This window comes from Camellia sinensis, chromosome 4 (assembly GCF_055761805.1).
Source record: "Camellia sinensis isolate YWXY chromosome 4, ASM5576180v1, whole genome shotgun sequence".
Lineage (NCBI taxonomy): Eukaryota > Viridiplantae > Streptophyta > Magnoliopsida > Ericales > Theaceae > Camellia > Camellia sinensis.
The window spans coordinates 52,322,375-52,343,757 of NC_138964.1; the positions used below are offsets into that span (position 1 = coordinate 52,322,375).

Sequence of the window (21,383 nt, forward strand, 5' to 3'; positions counted from 1 at the left end):
ATGTTCCAGATGCCAATATCACGTTGCTTGCCCTACCATAAAACCAACACAACATGTGGGTAACTGGAATAAAAGGTTGGCAAGAAAATGTATCAAAAACCAGGTGAAAATGCCTGGTAAATGCATAACCAGGTGAAAGCTTTCAAGTCATTCCCCATTATGCTTCTAATTTGGTTCATGTTTCCACATTTGCCAAGGTTCTATACAAAAAGCTAAATCCTGTTATGTATGTGCAATATCCTCTCAAGCCCGTTTTCTATTGGCAGCTAGTATGCTTGAAACCATTCCAATTTTTGTTAATTCCAAAAACATAAAATCCATTTGATTGTCAATGACAATATCAAATTTGTGGACATAACATGTTCAAATCAATGAACTTTCCAGATTAATAGAAAATGGAGGCATTGAAAATTCAAAATTTGGAAATTTGGTTACAACTAAACAAAATTGGTTCTCCACTATACCTATAGAAGCTATGGGTATTATAGCAGGCATCAATAAAAAGTTCACTTACATAGGGTGCAGTGACAAGAGGTTTTAAGTCCAATGTGGGACCAAACAGAACTTTATTGTCAATCTTTTCCCCAGGTTGATATGTTCCAAACCGCTTTAGGTGGATGGCAAGAACATAAGGGGCCTTGTGAATAGAGGGCTATTTGAGAGCCTTTACTTTTTGCTTGCACCTTTGACATTGATACTGTCCCTCTCCTCCAGCTAAATATTCCTTGGCAGTAAAATGCATGAGTGCCTTGTGCAACCATTCTGCCTTGTTGATTTCAAGACTTAAATCTAAGAATGGATCGAACTTGTTGGAGCAGAAAGAGCATTGCATGCATTTCACCTGAAAATAAAAACAAGACTATTAATGAAGAAAACAGCTAGATTCTCAAATGCTAATAGATTTCTATATTATTGTGAGCAAATCCATCAAAAACTTCTTCTAGATTATTGTCAGTATTTATATATCAATGAAATTCATGGTTATTTCCAAAGGCAACGTGTTCCAGAAACAAGGTAAAATTATAATTCATGAATTTTTGTATACAAACCAAGGTAAAATTATAATGAATTTTTGTAAAATTATAATGAATTTTTGTAAAATTATAATTCATGAATTTTTGTATACAAACCAAGGTAAAATTATAATGATACAAAATTTGATTTCTGAGCTACCTGAAACCTTAGTTTGTATACAAAAATTCATATTTTCCTTATATGGTTATGAAAAAGAAACATGCATTGGCACAATTTCAATAAAAGAGAAAGGGAAAATCGCTTCCACAATGTTCAAACTTTAACTCAACACCCACAGTGCATAAAAAAATTTCTCTTGTGAAAACCTATTTGAACTATAGGGAGTAAAGCAGATAATGAATACATTCAAATGTATAAAGCTAAAAATTTAAAATAAATAAATAAATAAATACCTTGCAACTTTGACAGAAATTCAAGAAAGTGATTCACGATAAAACAATATAAGGATACACCGCAAGTTTGAGACAAGATCCTTTGGTGCTAAGCTTCTCCCAGTAAATTGTAGGGCAAGGCTAACATGTTTCTGTATAGAGCACAAAGCACAAAATCCAGCAGTACGACCTTCATGAATCGATTGAAAAAATAAATTAAGGTATGAAGAATACTAATATTAACACAAACAAATGTTATAGACATAGGAATCAACATTAAAAAAAATGAAGACCATATATACAACCAAAAAAAATCTTTAAAATATAAAAAGAAAAATAACAGCAGACCTATTAGCAGTCCATTATCATGTTACCTAATCCATTTCTTCAAACATTTTGGAATTTTAAAGCACACTCAAAGTGGAGTGTGGGAAACTCTAAATGGAGTGCAAATTTTCACTTTATCCGCACAGCAAATTTGGGGTAAATGCTTAGCCCTTTTCAAGAAAATAATAAAGAATTTATCCCCTTTGAGAAATACTAAAACAAGACAAAAAATACACACAAATAAACAAAAAGAAAGGATAATATTAAGCACATTTGAGGTTATAGTAAGATACCCAGGAGGTAATTGTATTCTCTCCTTGTGTAGATACAAAGTCAATAATTAGTTATAAATTGTCAAGATTTTCTGATTATTGACTTCAGAAGCAGAGCTACATGCTCTTGAGTGGAGTCAAATGACCTTAGTGAAATTTTCAAAAGAATAGGTGCCAATTTATTAGTATTCTCTTAAATATTTCAGGATTTTTTTTTTCCAGTCAATGGTCAACATCCAATAATAGTAGTGAATCAAATTCCTAAAATATGAAACTATGCTTAAAATCATATTCAGAAGCATCTCTTTAAGTGAACTTTCAAGTCGCATATCCCACGTCATGACATAAATAATTCTTAAAAAGAGTTTACATCTTTGTGATTGACATATTTTTCACTTGTTATGAAGATATAAGTAAACAAAACTTGAACTAAAACTTTTTTAATAAACCAAACCAAACCAAGTCTTAAGTCCCATCAAATGGGGTCAGCTACATGAATTATTCTTCTCCACGTAACTCTATCAAAGGCCATTTCGTTAGTCAAATTAAGTAGATCCATATCTCTATTTACAATGCTAGCCAACGTTACTCTAGGCCTACCCGGTCCTCTAACACTTCCATCTACCGTCACTGCATCGCATCTCTTCACTACTGCCACTATTGGTCTCACTAAAACTTCTTTAATAATAATTTAATTTTTTCAATTCATCAATTCTTTGAAATGAAGTAATTTATGTAGAAATCAATTGTTTAGTTTTAATTTTTAGTGAATTAATTTTGTATGCTAGGGTTTTGTTTTCCATCATTTTCTATGATAGTGGATATACATATATAAGATTGTGGCAAAGTTAGCACTGATATATTTTATATAAACTAAAATTTAGCATAATCAATTAGTTGTTGATTGACTCCAGGAAAAAAAAAAAAAAAACTAAACTCCACCACTGATTTACTTGTTTTGGCAAAAATTGCACAAAGATTAAAGACAATTACTAAATGTGTACTCTTCTTCCAACTCAATAAGCTGTTTCAACGTTAAAAATTTTGGATTGCCTACATATGCATCTTCAACAAGCAAGTATTGATTCTAAGGGTTGGGAGCATATTAATATCTATATGATTGGCATACGACTGCAGTTCATTGGTGAGTACTCTAAAATGGTTATGAATATCTACGGCCAATTTAGGTGATGGGCATGGTCATTGGCGGAAGAGAATGAGAACACAAAACAGGTAGGGTTGCCTGCCCAAGTTCTGGGTTTTATAAGATGGGTTGATTCAAGTTCAAGTTTAAGCATGTATGTCCAATTTTATGAAACTTGTGCATAAACTTAAATGCATCATGCGCACACGTATTTACCTAAACAATCCACCAATGAGAAAATAAAATGTACTTGTGTCAAGGACATATATACATATTAGAAGACAAGTGGTTGTGTCTTTGTCCATTTTGCATTCAGGGTATTTAAGGTTGAGCCAAGCTCAGGTAGGGTTTGTCCTAGATCATTTCAATCAAGGTTTGGATCACCAATTGTTCAGTTAACTTCAGAAATTTTTCTGGAAATATATAATGAACATGAAAATATAGCATCACAGAATCATGAGTGCAATTCATCTAGTAAATTGTGTGCAAGATGAGGGGAGAGAGGGTGATAGAAACTCACAAGAATTTTGATGCTTCCCACTTTGTAAATATGCAGCTAAAGGCTCTGTATATGTGAGGCATTATATAACCGAATTGAGAAAACAAGTATTTCCAAGATTTTCCAGTCCTGCACCCTGTAAGTTATGCATACCATCCTAATAGTTAAGCAAACCGATAACTTCAAACCAAGTCAACATTCAACAAAGTTCAAACTAATAAAAGTAAATGTAAATATACAACTATATAAATAATCAAACACCTACAAATTAATAATGTAATGGCTGATTATACAGATAAACCAAATCAAACTAATAAAGATAGCAAAATCACAATAAACCCTTGAAAAAGATTAAAATAAAACACAAACTAAAGCATCCATCAACCAAAAGCCTAATCTATAAGCAAATCCAATAATTAGAGAAGGAATTTTAAAGAAAAACAATCTAATTGAAAAACTAGCAATCTACCCAATCCCAACAAACAAACAAACAAAAAAACCTGAAAAAGTATACAACAAGCAATACAAACAGCGAAAAAATGTTTAGAAATTAACAAGAAGCTAAACCAATCAAAATCTAGAACAAAGTGCAAAAGACTGTTAAACCATATATAGAACAATACAAAGCAGAAATTACCAAAAACACAACACACATATATATTCATATCAACTGAACAACTACTCACAATTCTCCGAAAAGTAATCCCAAAACTGAGCTCAGGATCCAACCCAACATCCAAAAACTCCGACCCATCTGGTTTCTTCCCAACCAGACCCGATTGACCACTGCCCTGGCCCGACGCACCGAGCCTCCGTGAGTCTCCAACCGAAACCCTCCACTGCCATTGCTGAACCCAGAGAATGGCTTCTTCGCTGGGTGGAAATCGACTTTCTGCTGAACAGAGATTCGATTGACGGCGGAGCCGGAGGGTCCGATGACTCATCTGGGTGTGAATTGGGTGTGATCAGAGTTTCAGCCATCATAAGAGAGGTCTCAGTAATTGAGTACAATAGAGATCTTCAGATTTTGTAACCAAAAAACCTCTCTCTCTCTCTCTCTCCCTCTCTCTCTCTGTCTATAGAACATGTAACAGCTTGTTTCTCTCTCTACAAGCACCTGTATCTAGCTCTCTTTCTCCCAGATCAAAATAAAAAAAAAAAATAGCTCTCTTTCTCTCTCTAAAACCAGAGACTTGGTTTGGGCTTTCGGTGACACAGACGAGTGAGGCGAACCAAAAAAAACCACTAAACCCCACAATCCTATTAGTGATAGAAAAATGGTTGGGAGCACTAAAAGGAGATTACTAAAAGAAGTACTAATGACGTGGCAGTAGGTCCCATTCATTTTTTATGCCTTGTTTTTATTTTTTTTGTCATTTCTATTGTATTAGTGCTATTAGTGATGCATTTTTTAATGGTCTAAATCATTGTTGTTAGTGATATACTGGCCCCGTTTGATTATAGCTGTGAGAGAGTATTATAGCTTATACCTTAACAGTTATAATTGTGAATATAAATTAATTTTTGACTTATAAATTAAACTTTTTTTCTCTTATTTAAAGAATAAATTGATTTTTGATTTACAAAAAATTATAAGTTGTATTGTTAAGCTGAACCAAACATATCAAAATAGTTTAAATTAAGCTAAAAACTGAAATAAGGTGAAAATAAGCTCTACCAAACAGGGCCACTATATGTTATAATAAAAAATAAAAATAAAAAACTCTTTCATTTATTTTTAGTGATATACTATATGTTATAATAAAAAATAAAAAATGTAGAGTTTGGTGTAGGTTACGTTTTGATCCGAAAATTTTTGGGTTTGGAACATCTTGAGTTTTCTCCATCTTCTCCATTGGGTCTCTTCATTTGAGGTAGGGATACCCTACTCCTTCTTATGAGTTTTGACATAGATTTTAGTCATTTTGTATAAATGGTAGATTATGGTAATTTTGAGAAAGTTAGGGTTTGTCTTAAAGTTATAAAAATGGGGTTTTTAATTGTTAAACTCCATGTGTATGTGAGACCTTGGGAAATGGAAATATTGTTGTTAAATTGATGAAATGAAACCTTAGGGTTCATATTCGAAAAAGAGGGGAAAATGTCCTAAATGTATCGAATAATTAATTTAAACAATTAATTTGGAGAAATATGAAATTGTGTTGGAAATCATGAAATTGGGAATTTATGAGATTGAATGGTGTAGTTGGATAAATAAATCACTCACCTATGAAAATGTTGATATTTTATTTGTTTGATAAATATATTCTTTGTTTAAAAATAACTGCTTTGGGCTATCGGTGGATGATAGTCTTGATTGTTGTAGACACTGTATGTTGATTAGGAAAAACTGAAACTAATTACCTGGAATATGTCATTGAATATGACGGTTGGAATAATACATCGAATATATGCATTGATTAATCATTGTATATGATAAGTGTTTAAATACATTATATATGTATGTTGTGTGGGAGGAGATATGGGATGTACTCCATGGTTTGGAAGGAGATAGGGGATGCACTCTCAAACCTGTTTGGGAGGAGATAGGGGATGGACTCCATTGATAACTAAGTTGGCCGGACTGTCCAGGGTGAAAGTCCCGAAATATTAATTACGTTTGCATAAAGTGGTGAAGTGTTTAATATGAGATGTAGTCTCATTTGAATTGTGGATAACGGAAGTGTTTTAATATGAGTTGTAGTCTCATGAAATTGTTGGGCTAGATAATGAGCCATGTTTATGAATCTGAATTGGATAAGTAATGGAAAATGAAATGAAAAACGGTTGTATTTGTCGTTGAACTGAAAGGTGTTGTAAGTTGGTTTGCAAGTGTTGACCATTTATCAAATGCTAATATTTTAGTTATTTCTCATATTTTGTTTAGTATATTTCTACTGGCCTTTGGCTCACCCTTTATGGGACATCATTTTCAGGTACAGATGGTATGCCACCTCTAAGGACGTAGCTTGGGAGGCTTAGAGGCTGAATGACTATTTTGTTGTTTTCTTATTGTATTACATGTAAATCAAGCTAAGGGCTTATTTTGTGTTTTGAGTTAATACTCTCTTTTTTTGTAACCAAGTGTTGGCTTGGAAAGTTGTAATATAGCGATCCCGATTTTTCCTTTCTTTGTTTATTGTATTCCGAACTTGATTCCGTGAGTGTGTGGTTGTCGTATTCTCATTTCCCTCATTTTCTCTCTGTATTTGAGGCTTGGGTTGTGTTGGGCAGGATTGGAACAGGTTGGTTGTGTTTTGAAACCAAAAGTTGATGCCCAGATTTTGGCCTTCACGCTCGAGCGAGGTTTTTGACGCTTGAGCGGGCCCTTTGTTGTTGCTTCTACGCTCGAGCGGGCGTTTTGACGCTCGAGCGTGAATATTCATCTCTCAGTGTTTTGTTCTACAGGTCATTGAACGCTCGAGCGTCCACTCTCACGCTCGAGCGAGGACCATCGACTGCAAAACTTCTGGAAATGTGCATCGGGCGCTCGAGCGGTGCTTTTGACGCTTGAGCGTAAGTCTGTGTCTGACGCTCGAGCGGGAAATCCCACGCTCAAGCGGACCTGTTTGTATATCAGTCCGAATTTCAACTTTTTGGATCACTTTTTTAGTACCTTTTCTCTCTCTAACTTTTCAAATCCTCCATTAAAGAGCTCCTCACTCTAAACTTCAACTTCTCTCCAGGGTTTGATCTAGTTTGAGTGATCTTCTACCTTAGTGTCTTTGTAAAAAGTGTAGAGCTTGGCTTGGGCTACATTTCCATCCGAAAATCTTAGGTTTTGGAACATTTCGAAATTCTTCATCTTCTCCATTTGGTCTCATCTTTTGAGGTAGAGATAACTACTCATATTTATGGTATTTAACATAAACTTTTAGTCATTTTGTTATAATGTTAAAGTTGGGTAATTTTGGGTATTAGGGTTTCAATTGTATAAAGAGGGGTTTTGTTCTTTGGGCCAATACATGTGTATTTTGGGTCTCAAATGAGGTTATTGTTGTTTGTTGTTGTTATTTGAGCCTTTTGGTCAATGTTGAGAAGGAGGGAGAAAAGCCCTAATTTTTGTTATGAATTAATTTATATAATTAATTCGGGAATGTTATGGGAATATGAAATTAAGTTGGAAATGATGAAATTAGCTTAATATGAGATGGAATGGTGGAGTCAGATTTATTAATCGCTCACTTTCGAAATTGTTGATAAATTATCTATTGATGCATTTATTATCTATTTAGAAATAATTGCTTTGGGCTATCGGTGGAGGATAGTCTTGTTTGTTGTAGACACTGCATGATGATTAGGTGAATTAAAACTAATCGGTTGAATATGTCATCGAATATGACGGCTGGAATAATACATCGAATCTGTGTATTGACTGATCGTGTATATGATAATTGTTTATATACATTGTATTGTGTGGAAGGAGATAGAGGATGTATTCCATGGTTTGGGAGGAGATAGGGGATGGACTCCTAAATCGGATATTATTTGGGAGGAGATAGGGGATGAACTCCATTGATACAGCAAATCTGTGTATCATTTGTGAAGTATAGAAGTGATTTAATATGAGTTGTTATCTCATGTGAATTGTGAAGTATGGAAGTGTTTTGTTATGAATTTTAATCTCATTTAAATCATTGATTTTGGAAAGGTTTTGTTAACCTGAGCCGCAGTCTCATAGGAATTGTTTGGCCAGGTTCTGAGCCATGTTTATAAATCGAAATTGTTAAGTAAAGGAAAATGGAATGAAACATGGGCATATCTGTTATGGAACTGAAATGTGTTATGAGTTGATTTATATGAGTTAAACATTTAACAAATGCTAATGTTTTAGTAGTTGCTCATATTATGTTTAGCGTATCTCTACTGGGCGTTGGCTCACCCTTTATGGGACATCATTTTCAAGTTCAAGTGACATGCCACCTCCAATGACGTAGCTTGGGAGGCTTGAGGCTGATAGCTCTTTTTGTTGTTCTCTTTTGTATATTACATGTGTATCAAGCCATGGGCTTATTTTGTGTAAAGAGTTAGAACTCTACTTTTGTTGAACCCAAGTGTTGACTTGGAAAGTTGTAAGCCTATAGGGCATTTACTTTTGTTGTCAACATGTAATATCTTTTGTAAGAATACTCTGATGTTGGATATAGCGATCCCGGGTTTACCCTTGTTGTACAGTGATCCGGACATGTGTCCGTGGATGTTGGTAGTTGATTATTATCTTGTTTACATCCCTTTTTACTTCGTAATTGAGTTATAGGATGTATTGGGCAGGTTTGTTACAGGTTGGTTGAGTTTAGAAACCAAAACTAGTTGCCCAGATTTTGGCCTGTCCACTCGAGCGGGGGTTTTGGCGCTCGAGCGTAGATTACACCCATCCAGTATTTTCCTGTGCAGCGTTGTACGCTCGAGCGTGGGATTGGCCGCTCGAGCGGGGTTGTGTGAGTTCCGCTCGAGCGGGGAGTTGGAAGCTCGAGCAGAGGCCTGGTTCTGTATAAGTGCTGGGAGAGTGCATCCGGCGCTCGAGCGGAAGTTTGGCCGCTTGAGCGGAAGTCTGTGAGTGACGCTCGAGCGGGGTGTTTTACGCTCGAGCGGGGCGACTGGGTTTAAGTCCCGAAATTGTGACTTTTCAAATCACTTTTTCACTTTCTCTTCTCTCTCTTACTTTTCCAAAATCACCATTGTTGAGCCTCTCACTCTAGACTCTACCTTCTCTCTAGGTTTTGATCTAGTAGGAGTGATTTGCTCACCTTTGGCCTTTACAAAAAAGTTGTTGATCGTCGAGGGCTTCTTTTTAATCTGAAAATTTCGGGTTTTGGAGCACGTTGGGTTTTGCCTTCTTCTCCCTTGGAGCTCCGAATTTGAGGTAGGGATATCCTACTCCTCTCTATGGATTTTGTCTTTAAATTTTGGTATTTTGAGATGTTGGGGTTGGTTTGGTAATTTGGTGAAAGTTTGGGGCTTTTGTGTTATTTTACAAAAGTTGGGGTTTTATTTGTAATAAACCTAAATGCATGTTTGGCATAGAGTAATGGAATAAATGTTGAATCATTGATGAAAATGGGACCTAAGGGTTGAAATGTTAATTATGGATAATGACCTAATTACATTGTTTGATTAATTGGGATAATTAATTGTGAGAAATGAGGAAATGAAATGGAATTGTCGAGATTGGGAATGTATGGGGTTAAAGGGTGTAGTTGAATTGTTTATCACACACCGAAATGAAATATTGATTGAATATCCATTGTGCATTTATTTTCTGTTTAGAAATAATTGCTTTGGGCTATCGGTGGAGGATAGTCGTGATTGTTGTAGACAATGCATGATGATTAGGCAAACGGAAACTAATCAATGGAATGTGTCATGGAATTTGACGGTTGATAGAGTACATTAATTATATGTATTGAGTGATTGTATATAGAACCAATGTGTTTGTATACGTTATGTGTAGAGGAGGAGATGGGGGATGTACTTCGCGGTTTAGGGGAAGATAGGGGATGTACCTCTAAACCGGATAGCGTTGGGAGAAGATAGGGGATGAACTCCGTAGATACAGCTCATATGCTTGTCTAGAGAAGTGAAGATAGAGCTCATATGCTTATCTTTGTGAAGTGTGGATACAGCTTATATGCTTATCTGTGAATGTGGGATAGTGTTGTTATACATATCTGTCGAGAATGTGGATATTGCTCATATGCTTATCTGTGAATGTGGGATATTGTTTTATACATATCTGTTGAGATAATGATAGAGCTTACATGCTTATCTGTTGAAAAAGGGAAAATGAAAAGTAACTTGGACTCATAAGTCGTATGACATAAAATGAATTTTATGTGGATGTATCAGTGTTGGCCATCTATCAATTGCTAATATTTTAGTCATTGTTCATGGTTGGTTTAGTGTATTTCTACTGGGCTGTGGCTCACCCTATATGGGAATATCATTTTCAGGTACAGGTAGCATGCCACCTCCAAGGACATAGCTTGGGAGGCTAGAGGCGGACATACTTTTGTTGTTTTACTTTTTGATGTATTACATGTAAATTCAAGCCAAGGGCTTAATGTGTTTGAGTTAGTACTCTTTTGTTGTAACCAAGTGTTAACTTGGAAAGCTGTAAGCCCATAGGGCATTTGCTTTTATTATTAACATGTAATACTTTTGTAATGAAACTCTGATAAATAAAAGAATGTGGTTATTTCATATGTCAATGGATGTCTTATTTGATGGGTTTAATGTTGTTATTTTGAGGGCGTTACATTGGAAATATAATATCTTTTCTTGTATCATGAATGTATAATTTATGGGTTTATTTCTAGGGCGTTACATGTAAGCCCGTAGGGCATTTACTTTCGATGTCAACATGTAATACTTTTGTAATAAATACTTTGATAAATAGAAATATGTTTTATTCTCTTATGTCTATGGATGTCGTGAATGTTGGGTTCATATGTATTTTTTTGAGGGCGTTACACATGTATTGCAATTCTTACTCTTAAATACACAGAGCTTATTGTCTATTGTCTACTTGCTGACTTAAGCGTCGGAGGGGTTTCTGGCACACACCCGTCAGCTAGCTTACGTGTGTTTTCAAGTGGCAATGCGACAACGTTTGAAGGAGTACAAACTTAGTCAATAGGATTATACAAGAAGATGATTTCGTGCTCGTATAATGATCTATTGTCATTTTATTTTTATTAATACTAAAAAGGTCATTGATTATACTTAAGTTGTTATGATCTGATTATTATTTTGGTTATGATTGATAAAAAATTTCATTTATGCAGTAAGAGGTGTTTAGTTTGGGCTCTATGTGTTTTTTCTAGTTATTATTCTGGGGAAACACTCTGATGCACACCCTTATGCACATTATAACTAAAAAGATAAATTATATAATTTCATTTTTCTAAATTATAACTAACAAAAAATATATATATATCTCATGACTTATAAATAAAATAATGTCATAATTAAAGAAGAAAATTGGTCATAATTAAAGAACACAATGGCGTAACCTATGAAGCATCGACACTTCAAAACAAGTGTCATATCTGTGTTGGACTCACGGACACTTCGAGACACGCCGACCATAGTTATCAGAATCTTGATCCGAATCGTAGGATCTTACGATGCTACGATTTCAGTTGAGCCAAACGATTCAGATCACGTTAGGATCTTAAATTTAGTAGGATAAGATCTTAAATTTAGTAGGATATGAAAGTTAATACGATCCTATTCATAAAATCATGTAAAATCGCATACGATCCCGATTCTACTATAATCCCGATCCTAACATTTTTTGTTGTTATTATTTATTTCTTATATATATATATATATATATATATATATATATGTGTATATGTGCATATATATATATATATATATATAAGTTGACTATAAACACTTTTTTCAAATGTCTCTTCCAATTGATGTTAACATAAAATATGCATTATATCAAATTTATCATTTGTCTTTAATATTTTCAAAATTACATAACATATATTATCATTATCGATAATTTTTCATTTTATTTTACATTGAAAATAGAATCTTATGATCCTCGATCGTAGATTCTACGATCTGATCCATGAGTCCCTTCCAACGATCCCACGCAGGATCCCAATTTTAACAACGTTGACGCAGATACGGCAGTGACATGTATGGGACACGCCACATAGCTTATCTCCTTATTTAATTAATTTATTTTCAAGGGATACACCGGGAACACTTCGGGGCCAACTTGTCTTTTTTTTTTCTTCTTCATTTTTTTAGTACTTTTGATGAATGTTGAATGTTTATTATTTTTTTTATTTTTAAATACTTAGTAAAAAATATATAGAAATTATAAGTGTTAATTTATTTATTTTAAAAAATAAAATAAAATATAGAATTAGAATTATTTTTTGTTAATATTGATTGTTTGTGGATGTGATATTAATCTAGATAGTAAATAAAAATATATGAAAACATATTTTGTTGCAGTGCCCCGCCATGTCTATGTCCCTATTTTTTTAAAATTGTTGTGTCCCATGTTTGCATCTGTATCTGTATTCGTGTCTGTATTCGTATCCGTGTCCGTGTCCATGTCCGTGTCCGTTTCTGTGCTTCTTAGGGTATAACTATGGGTGCATATGGCACACCCTTTTTAAAGGGGTGTATATTAGAATTTCCCATGATCTATTATGAAAATGTTTAAAATGTTTTTCACCAGTTAAAATATCTCTTTTAAGTACTTTTAATTTGTGGAAAAAAAAAATTCAAACGAAAATACATATTGCAGTAGTGTTATTTAAAATTTGGGTTATTTTTAATTTTTTATGTGTTATGAAAATTAAGTTAGTGTAAAGTAAGATGTGTTCTAATTTAGAGTGTTTAGGCATTTAATTTTTTTTAATTCATATTACAATATTATAATAATCATATTTGCAAATCATATTTTATTTACTATGAGATGTGTCATAATTACATTTGTAATAGGAGTGGGACCTATTCAAAGAATAAAATTAGGGTGAATTACACTAACGGTTCCTATAGTTTGGGGCTTGTGTCATTTTGGTCTATGACTTTTCAATTGTGATACATTTGACCCTGAATTTTGTATCTTGTTCCAAATAAGGACAATTGAAGATACTATTGGATTTTTCAAGGGCAAAATCATCAATTTGATAAAATATAAATTAATTAGACAAAAATAAATGTCAAAAAATTATTTTTGAATTTTTAAAAATTATTTCTACCTACTAAAGATAAAATTATATAAAATTGATAAATCTTTTAGACATTTTTTTTACCAAATTAATTTTTATTATGTATTTGGATGGTGATCATTTAAAATTAATTTTTAAAAATTAATCATGTAATTTTTATTAATTTTTATCAATTGTACATAATTTTATTTTTGGTGGGTAGAAATAATTTTTTAAAATTTTAAAATATTGTTTTGACATTTATTTTTGTCAAATTAGTTTATATTTTATCAAATTGACGATTTTGCCCTTGAAATTAAGCAATGGTATGTTCAATTGTTCTTATTTGGAACAAGATTCAAAATTCAAGGTCAAATGTGTCACAATTGAAAAATCAGGGACTAAAGTGACACAAGCCCCAAACTATAGGGACTGCTAGTATAATTTGCCCTTTAAAATTTTAATAGATATACATAAAAAAAAATAGACAATTATATTATTAAATCATAATTCAAATTTAGATATTGTCATATCTTTTTGAGATCTATATCTAAATTCTTATCTTCTTTATTTTTGTGTGGTTTCTATTTGATTTTTTTTTCAATTTATTTAAGATGGAGCTGTGGGTTTATATTTTTTTTAATTTAATTTATCTATGATTTCTATTTGTTTTTAATTATTATTATTTAGGTAAGTTATGATGTGAGCTAGATATATGATAGACATGTAAGTTATTATTGTTTTTAATATTTTCTTTTGGAAATCGACGAGAGAAATTAAAATGGAGAGATTATGAAATATTTTTGTTATCTTTCCATTTAAAATTCATAAACTAAGGGATAATTATTATTTCCAAAATAATTAAATAGGTATAGGAGAAGTTGAAAAGAGGAAATAATTATTATTTCTAAAATAATTAAATAGATATGGAAGAAGTTGAAAGGGTGTGTATGAAAAGTCAAAAATGCTTGGTAAAAGTCAATAAATGCTGTGTTTTTATTTATTTTTTAAATAAAAAAATTAAGAAATTAAGATTGAGACATTGAAGCTTCCACAAGACTTGTGAGTTAAAAATCTCATTTTCATTGTATAATACTAGCCTATCACCCGTGCTATGCACGAGATAATTATAGATATTTATATTTGTTTTAATTTTTTTTAATATATAAATGATGTTTTTTAAGATTTTTTATAAAAATAATTTAACAATTTTATCACTAACCATAATGTACAGGAGAAATTAAAAAAGTTACTGCAGTAACTATGCACGGGCTGTATCTATAATTATTTGTATGAGGAGATTTTAAATGCTAATTAGAAATTTTGACCAAATCAATAAATGCAGGCATGCGGATTGAAAAAGTTAATAAATACTGATCAGGGGATTTTAACCAAATCAATAAAGGCTGAGGTTTTTTTTTTTAAATCAAAAATTTTAAAAATTAAGATTGAGAGATTGGAGCTCCCACAAGGTTTGGGATTTAGAAACTCCCTTTTTCTTAATATATTTACAATTATCTATATATGTGAATTGCGATTTTCAAATGTTTTTTTTTTTTCCTTTTTTGTATTATATTAAAGTTTAATATTTTGATAATAATCATATGTGTTGGACTTTTTAAGAAATTAAATGTCTTCTTTTTTATTATATTATATTAAAGTTTAATATTTTGATAATAATCATATGTGTTGGACTTTTCAAGAATTAAATATCTTTTTTTTTATTATATTATATTAAAGTTTAATATTTTGATAATAATCATATATTATATTAAAATTTAATATTTCGACAATAATCATATGTGTTGTACTTTTCAAGGAATTAAATGTCTTCTTTTTTTTATTATAGTATATTAAAGTTTAATATTTTGATAATAATCATATGTGTTGGACTTTTCAAGAAAAATTTTTTATGCTTGTTCTTAATGCATTAAAGTGTTATCATGAGGGATAATAATCATATGTGTTGAGACTTTTCAAGGAATGCATATGTGTTAGATTTTAAAGAATTTTTTTTTATGGTTGTTCTTAATACATTAAAGTGTTATTATGAGGATAAGACTTGGGGGTTGGGAGAAGTTAATAAATGTAACGCCCTCAAAATAAACCCATAAATCATACATTCTTGACATGCTTAGACATAAGAGAATAAAGCAAAATTACATTTCATTAGAGTATTCATTACAAAATGTATTACATGTTGACAACAAAAGTAAATGCCCTACAGGCTTACAACTTTCCAAGCCAACACTTGGTTACAAAAAGGAGAGTACTAACTCAAAACACAAAATAAGCCCTTGGCTTGATATACATGCAATACAAGAATGTAATCACAAAAGATGTCCCAGCCACTAAGCCTCTCAAGTTACGTCCTTGGAGGTGGCATGCTACCTGTACCTGAAAATAATGTCCCATATAGGGTGAGCCAACGCCCAGTAGAAATATGCTAAACATAATATGGGCAATAACTAAAACATTAGAATTTGATAAATGTTTAACTCACATAAATCAATTCACAACCCTTTTTGATTACATGACAAATGTGTCCATGTTTCATTTCATTTTCCATTTCTTATCCAATTCTCAATTCAAAACTATGGCTCAGAACCTGGCCAAACAATTTAAATGAGATTACATCTCATATTAAAACATTATCCTTATCCACAATTCATTTTCAAATGAGATAACACTCATATCAAAACACTTCCGTAATTCACAAGAGATACACATTTTTGCTGTATCAATATCACATTAACACTTCCATACTTCATAAATGATACACAGATTCGCTGTATCAATACTTCAATAGATACACATATTTGTTGTATCCATGGAGTCTATCCCCTATCTCCTCCCAAACAATAACCGGTTTAGGAGTCTATCCCCTATCTTCCCCTAAACCGTGGAGTACATCCCCTATCTCCTCCCACATAACATAATGTATATAAACACATATCATATACATAATCAATCAATACATAAATTCATTGTATTGTTCCAATTGTCATATTCGATGGCATATTTCATTGATTAGTTTTAGTTCGCCTAATCATCATGCATTGCCTACAACAATCAAGACTATCCTCCACCGATAGCCCAAAGCAATTATTTCTAAACAGATAATAATTACATCCAACAGATAAATTATCAACAATTTCCAAGGTGTGTGATTAATAAATCCAACTCCATCATTCTATCTCATAATGAGCCAATTACATTATTTCCAACTCAATTTCATATTTCCATAATAAATGTCATTAATTACACTAATAACCCAATTATACCCAAACATGACATTTTTTCCCTTTTTCTCAACATTGACCCAGAAGTTCAAATATTAACAACAATATCAATAATCTCTTTTTAAGACCCAATATATATATATATATATGAGTCAAAAGGACAAAACCCCTCTTTTCAATGTAACACATCTCAAACCCTAACTTCCAAATCAAACCATCTATACAAATGGCTCAACATCTCTGTTAAAGCACATAAGAATGAGTAGTTATCCCTACCTCAAGAGATGAAACCCAATGGAGAAGATGAAGAAATCTCGAAGTGCTCCAAACCAAGAAATTTTTGGATTGATAGATAGCCCACGACAAACTCCACACTTTTTACAAAGGGACAAAGATGAGAGATCACTCTAACTAGATCAAACCTTAGAGAGAAGGTAGATTCTAGAGAGCGGAGTTCTCAAAAGAGGGTTTAGAAAAGTAAGAGAGAGAAAGGAAATGTGAAAAGTGATTCAAAATCACCCAGCTGCCATCTGATATACGACTAGTCCGCTTGAGTGGAGAATAGGACGCTTAAGTGTCAAACACAAAAATCAGGACCCGCTCGAGCGCCAAGACACAAGAACAAAATACACCCGCCCGAGCGCAAAGGAAAGCCCGCTTGAGCGTAGATTAACCTCTCACAGTATTTTTACAGACATTGAACACCCGCTCGAGCGCCAATAGGCCCGCTCGAGTGCGACTTGCTCGAGCGTAAGGAAATCCGCTCGAGCGTGAAAAACGTACCTGCAGTAGTTTTGCAGAGGCACAAAATGCTGAAAGTGTGTAAACTCCGCTCGAGCGCAAAGGGACCCGCTCGAGCGGACCACCAAAAACCTGGACAACAAGAATGGGAACCAAAGCTCAACCAACCTGTAACAAACCTGCCCAACACATCCTAAAACTCAAATATATGAAATTTAAGGATGACAACAAGCTATACACAACAACCAACTCCACGGAACCTAAGTCTGGAATACTGTACATAACGGGGAAAACCCGGGATCGCTATAACCTCCCCCCCTTAAAGAATTTCGTCCCCGAAATTAAGCACAAGTTTTTCAAAAACATGATTTCTCAATTACCAACATTATTACAATGCAAAATTCAACAACTTGACCCATTACCGATCATTCCATCTCTATTCAAGAGGCATTTCACAATTTAATCTTCAACTTGCATTATCAACATGCATTTCTCAAAACATATTCAATGCCAACAATACATTTGCATTTCTAAAACATCATTAACATATACAATATTAAAATTAACTTCCATTTTAAGGCAAGTTCCAAAATATTTTTTCATAAACCAAAACATATACAATGTTTTACAACTTAAGACATATTCATGCTCTTAAAGTTTATCAGTACGACAAGATTACCAATACATGGTTAAACATTAACAAATAAGTCCGGCTACTTCTCACGGACATCCAACTCACGTCCCCAAGTGGCTTCCTCCACTCCGTGATGTTTTCACAAAACCTTTACCAAGGGTATAGTCTTGCCTCACAAAACTTGATCCCGCCTATCCAAGACCCGAACCGGTCTCTCCTCATACGAGACATCCTCATCAACCTCTAAGTCGGTCCAATCCAATACATGTGATGGATCTGGCTCGTACTTCCGAAGCATACTAACATGAAACACGTCATGCACTCCGGACAACTGCGGCGACAAATGGTAGGCAACTTCGCCAATCCTCTCAAGGATCTCGAAGGGACCAATAAACTGAGGGGACAACTTCTCACTCTTCCCAAACCTCATCAAACCCCGCCTACGTGATATTTTCAGAAAGACATGATCATCCGTCTCAAATGCGAAAGGCCTTCTCCTACGGTCGGCATAACTCTTTTGGCGACTCTGGGCTGTAGCAAGCCTCCTATGGATAAGCTCAACTTTCTCTGTCGTTTCCCTCACCAAATCCGGGCCCAACAAAGGCGCATCACCCACCTCGGCCCAACAAACCGGAGACCTACACGGTCGGCCATACAAGGCCTCAAATGGTGCCATATCGATACTCGACTGAAAACTGTTATTGTAGGCAAACTCCACCAAGGGCAAGTGCCTCTCCCACGTCCCACTAAAGTCCAGGATATAACCTCGAAGCAAATCCTCAAGGATCTGAATAGTATGCTCGGACTACCCGTCAGTCTGAGGATGATAAGCCATGCTAAAGGTCAATCTAGTGCCCAAAGCACTCTGCAAACTCTGCCACAACCTAGTAGTAAAACGAGGATCTCTATCAGAGATGATCGACACTAGGACTCCGTGCAACCTCACTATGTCCCGAATATACAAATCGGCAAGATGATCTACCGAATCTCTCACGCTCATAGGGATAAAGTGCGCTGATTTAGTTAACCAGTCTAAAACCACCCAAATAGCATCACTACCCCGCTGAGTCCTCGGAAGACCTACAACGAAGTCCATAGTGACATGCTCCCACTTCCACTCGGCTATAGGCAAGGGTTGTAACAAACCCGCTAGCCTCTGATGCTTGGCCTTCACTTACTAACAAGTAAGGCACTTCGATACGAAAACTGCCACATCTCTCTTCATACCCCGCCACCAAAACTGGCGATCCAAGTCACGATACATCTTGGTGCCTCCCGGATGCACCGCAAGGCGTGAATGGTAAAACTCTCGGAGTACCTCCTCTCGACAAGACTCCGGTACAAACAGACAGTCTCAGTATTTCACACTCAGGTCGGGATACACAATCAAACCCTTCTCAACCTTCCCACTGGAGATTTTCTCTCGGATGGATTCAGCCTCAAGGTCACCTCTTTGTGCCTCTGACACTCGACTCACAAGTGTAGGCTGCGCAACAACAGAAAACAAGGCCGCTGCCTCAACAGATTCACCTAGAAGCAAATCAAATTCGCCAAGTGCACCTAACATCTCCCAGTCCCGGATGGCTATACAAGCTACATCACTAATGGATTTCCTACTAAGGGCATCGGCCACAATGTTGGCCTTTCCCGGGTGATGGTGCAACTTAAAGTCATAGTCCTCTATGATCTCCATCCACCTCCTCTGCCTCAAATTCAAATCCTTCTGTGTAAATAGATACTTCAGACTCTTATGATCCGAGAACACCTCGAATCTCTCACCATAAAGGTAGTGCCTCCAAATCTTCAAGGCAAAAATCACAGCTGCTAACTCTAGGTCATGCATAGGGTAATTCCTTTCGTGTATTTTCAACTGACGTGAGCCATAGGCCACCACTTTTCCCTCTTGCATTAACACACAACCCAAACCCTCTCGTGTGGCATCACAGTAAACCGCATAACCCAAACCTCTCTCCGGAATAATCAAAACCGAAGCGGTGGTCAATCTAACTTTAAACTCTTGGAATGACTTTTCACAAGTCTCACTCCATACAAATTTGACCCCTTTCCGCGTCAGTCTAGTTAACGGCGAAGCTAGCCTGGAGAAATCTTTCACAAACTGGTGGTAATACCTAGCTAATCCCAGGAAACTGCAGATCTCAAAAGCACTCTTAGGCTGTGCCCAATCTTGCACTGCCTCAATCTTGGATGTATCAACAGATACCCCTCCCCCGGAAATCACATGGCCTAAGAACTTAACCTCTCTTAGCCAGAACTCACAATTTCCAAACTTGGCATACAGCTTATGGGCTCTAAGCAACTCAAGCACCACTTTCAAGTGTTCCTCGTGCTCCTCCTCAGAAGGCGAATAAATCAAAATGTCGTCTACGAAAACGACTACAAAACGATCTAAGAATTCTCGGAATATCCAGTTCATCAAATCCATAAACACTGCCGGTGCATTGGTGAGCCCAAATGGCATCACCAGAAACTCATAATGGCCATACCGCGTACAGAATGCCGTCTTCAGAATATCCTCTTCCCTAACCCTCAACTGGTGGTAACCCGATCTCAAGTCTACCTTAGAGAAACAACGGGACCCTTTCAACTGGTCAAACAAATCATCTATACGGGGCATAGGGTACTTATTCTTAATCGTAGGTCGGTTCAACTTCCGGTAATCGATACAAAGCCTCAAGGCACCATCTTTCTTTTTAGCAAAGAGGGCCGGTGCTCCCCATGGCGAAACACTAGGGTGAATAAGGCCCTTATCTAGTAATTTCTGGAGCTGAATCTTCAACTCACTCAACTCAGCTAGGGCAAAACGATAAGGTGCCATAGAAATCGGCGCCGTGCCGGGCACTAATTAAATAGAGAACTCAACCTCTCGATAAGGTGGCAAACTAACAAGATCCACGGGAAAGACGTTCGAGTACTCACAAACCACCCTCGGCAACACAGTCTGGGTCTCATCACACTCACTACTCGTAAGGCTAGCTAGAAGACCACTAAGCTTACTCTGCCCTCGTGGATCATACACCGGTGGTAACACACTACCAACCCGATCCCCCAAGAAATGGAAACAATCCTCGCTCAAGGTACATACTGTGACCCTCTGGCGGTAGCAATCAATAACAGCCCGGTATGACGATAGCCAGTCCATACTCAAAATAACATCAAAAGTCGACGTGGGCATAACTACAAAAGGAAACGGAAGCCGGCGATCGGCAACCTCTATATCACAACCTCTACATCCTTGTTTCAGAATCAACTCACCCCCAACAAGTGATACAACACAAATAGGAGATGCTAACTGTGCCAACTCCAGCCCCAAAACAGTTGCAAATGCAGCAGATATAAAGGAATAAGATGCACCCGTATCAATCAATACATTGGCAACTGAGTTGCAAAACAAAAAGGTACCTCTCACAACAGATG

General features: G+C 35.1%; 1 long non-coding RNA gene across 2 annotated transcripts; it reads right to left on the reverse strand.

Moving 5' to 3' along the window:
* Positions 1-345: 345 nt before the first annotated feature.
* On the reverse strand, positions 346-4,874 carry LOC145824633 (uncharacterized). 2 transcript variants are annotated; one of them, XR_014366465.1, is made up of 4 exons: positions 4,335-4,874; positions 3,670-3,784; positions 1,428-1,596; positions 346-841 (listed from the first exon to the last, which is right to left on the reverse strand). It is a non-coding gene; the product is annotated as an uncharacterized LOC145824633 (long non-coding RNA). The 2 variants fall into 2 exon arrangements; XR_014366464.1 differs by having other exon boundaries at positions 346-1,596.
* Between the last annotated feature and the right edge of the window lie 16,509 nt (positions 4,875-21,383).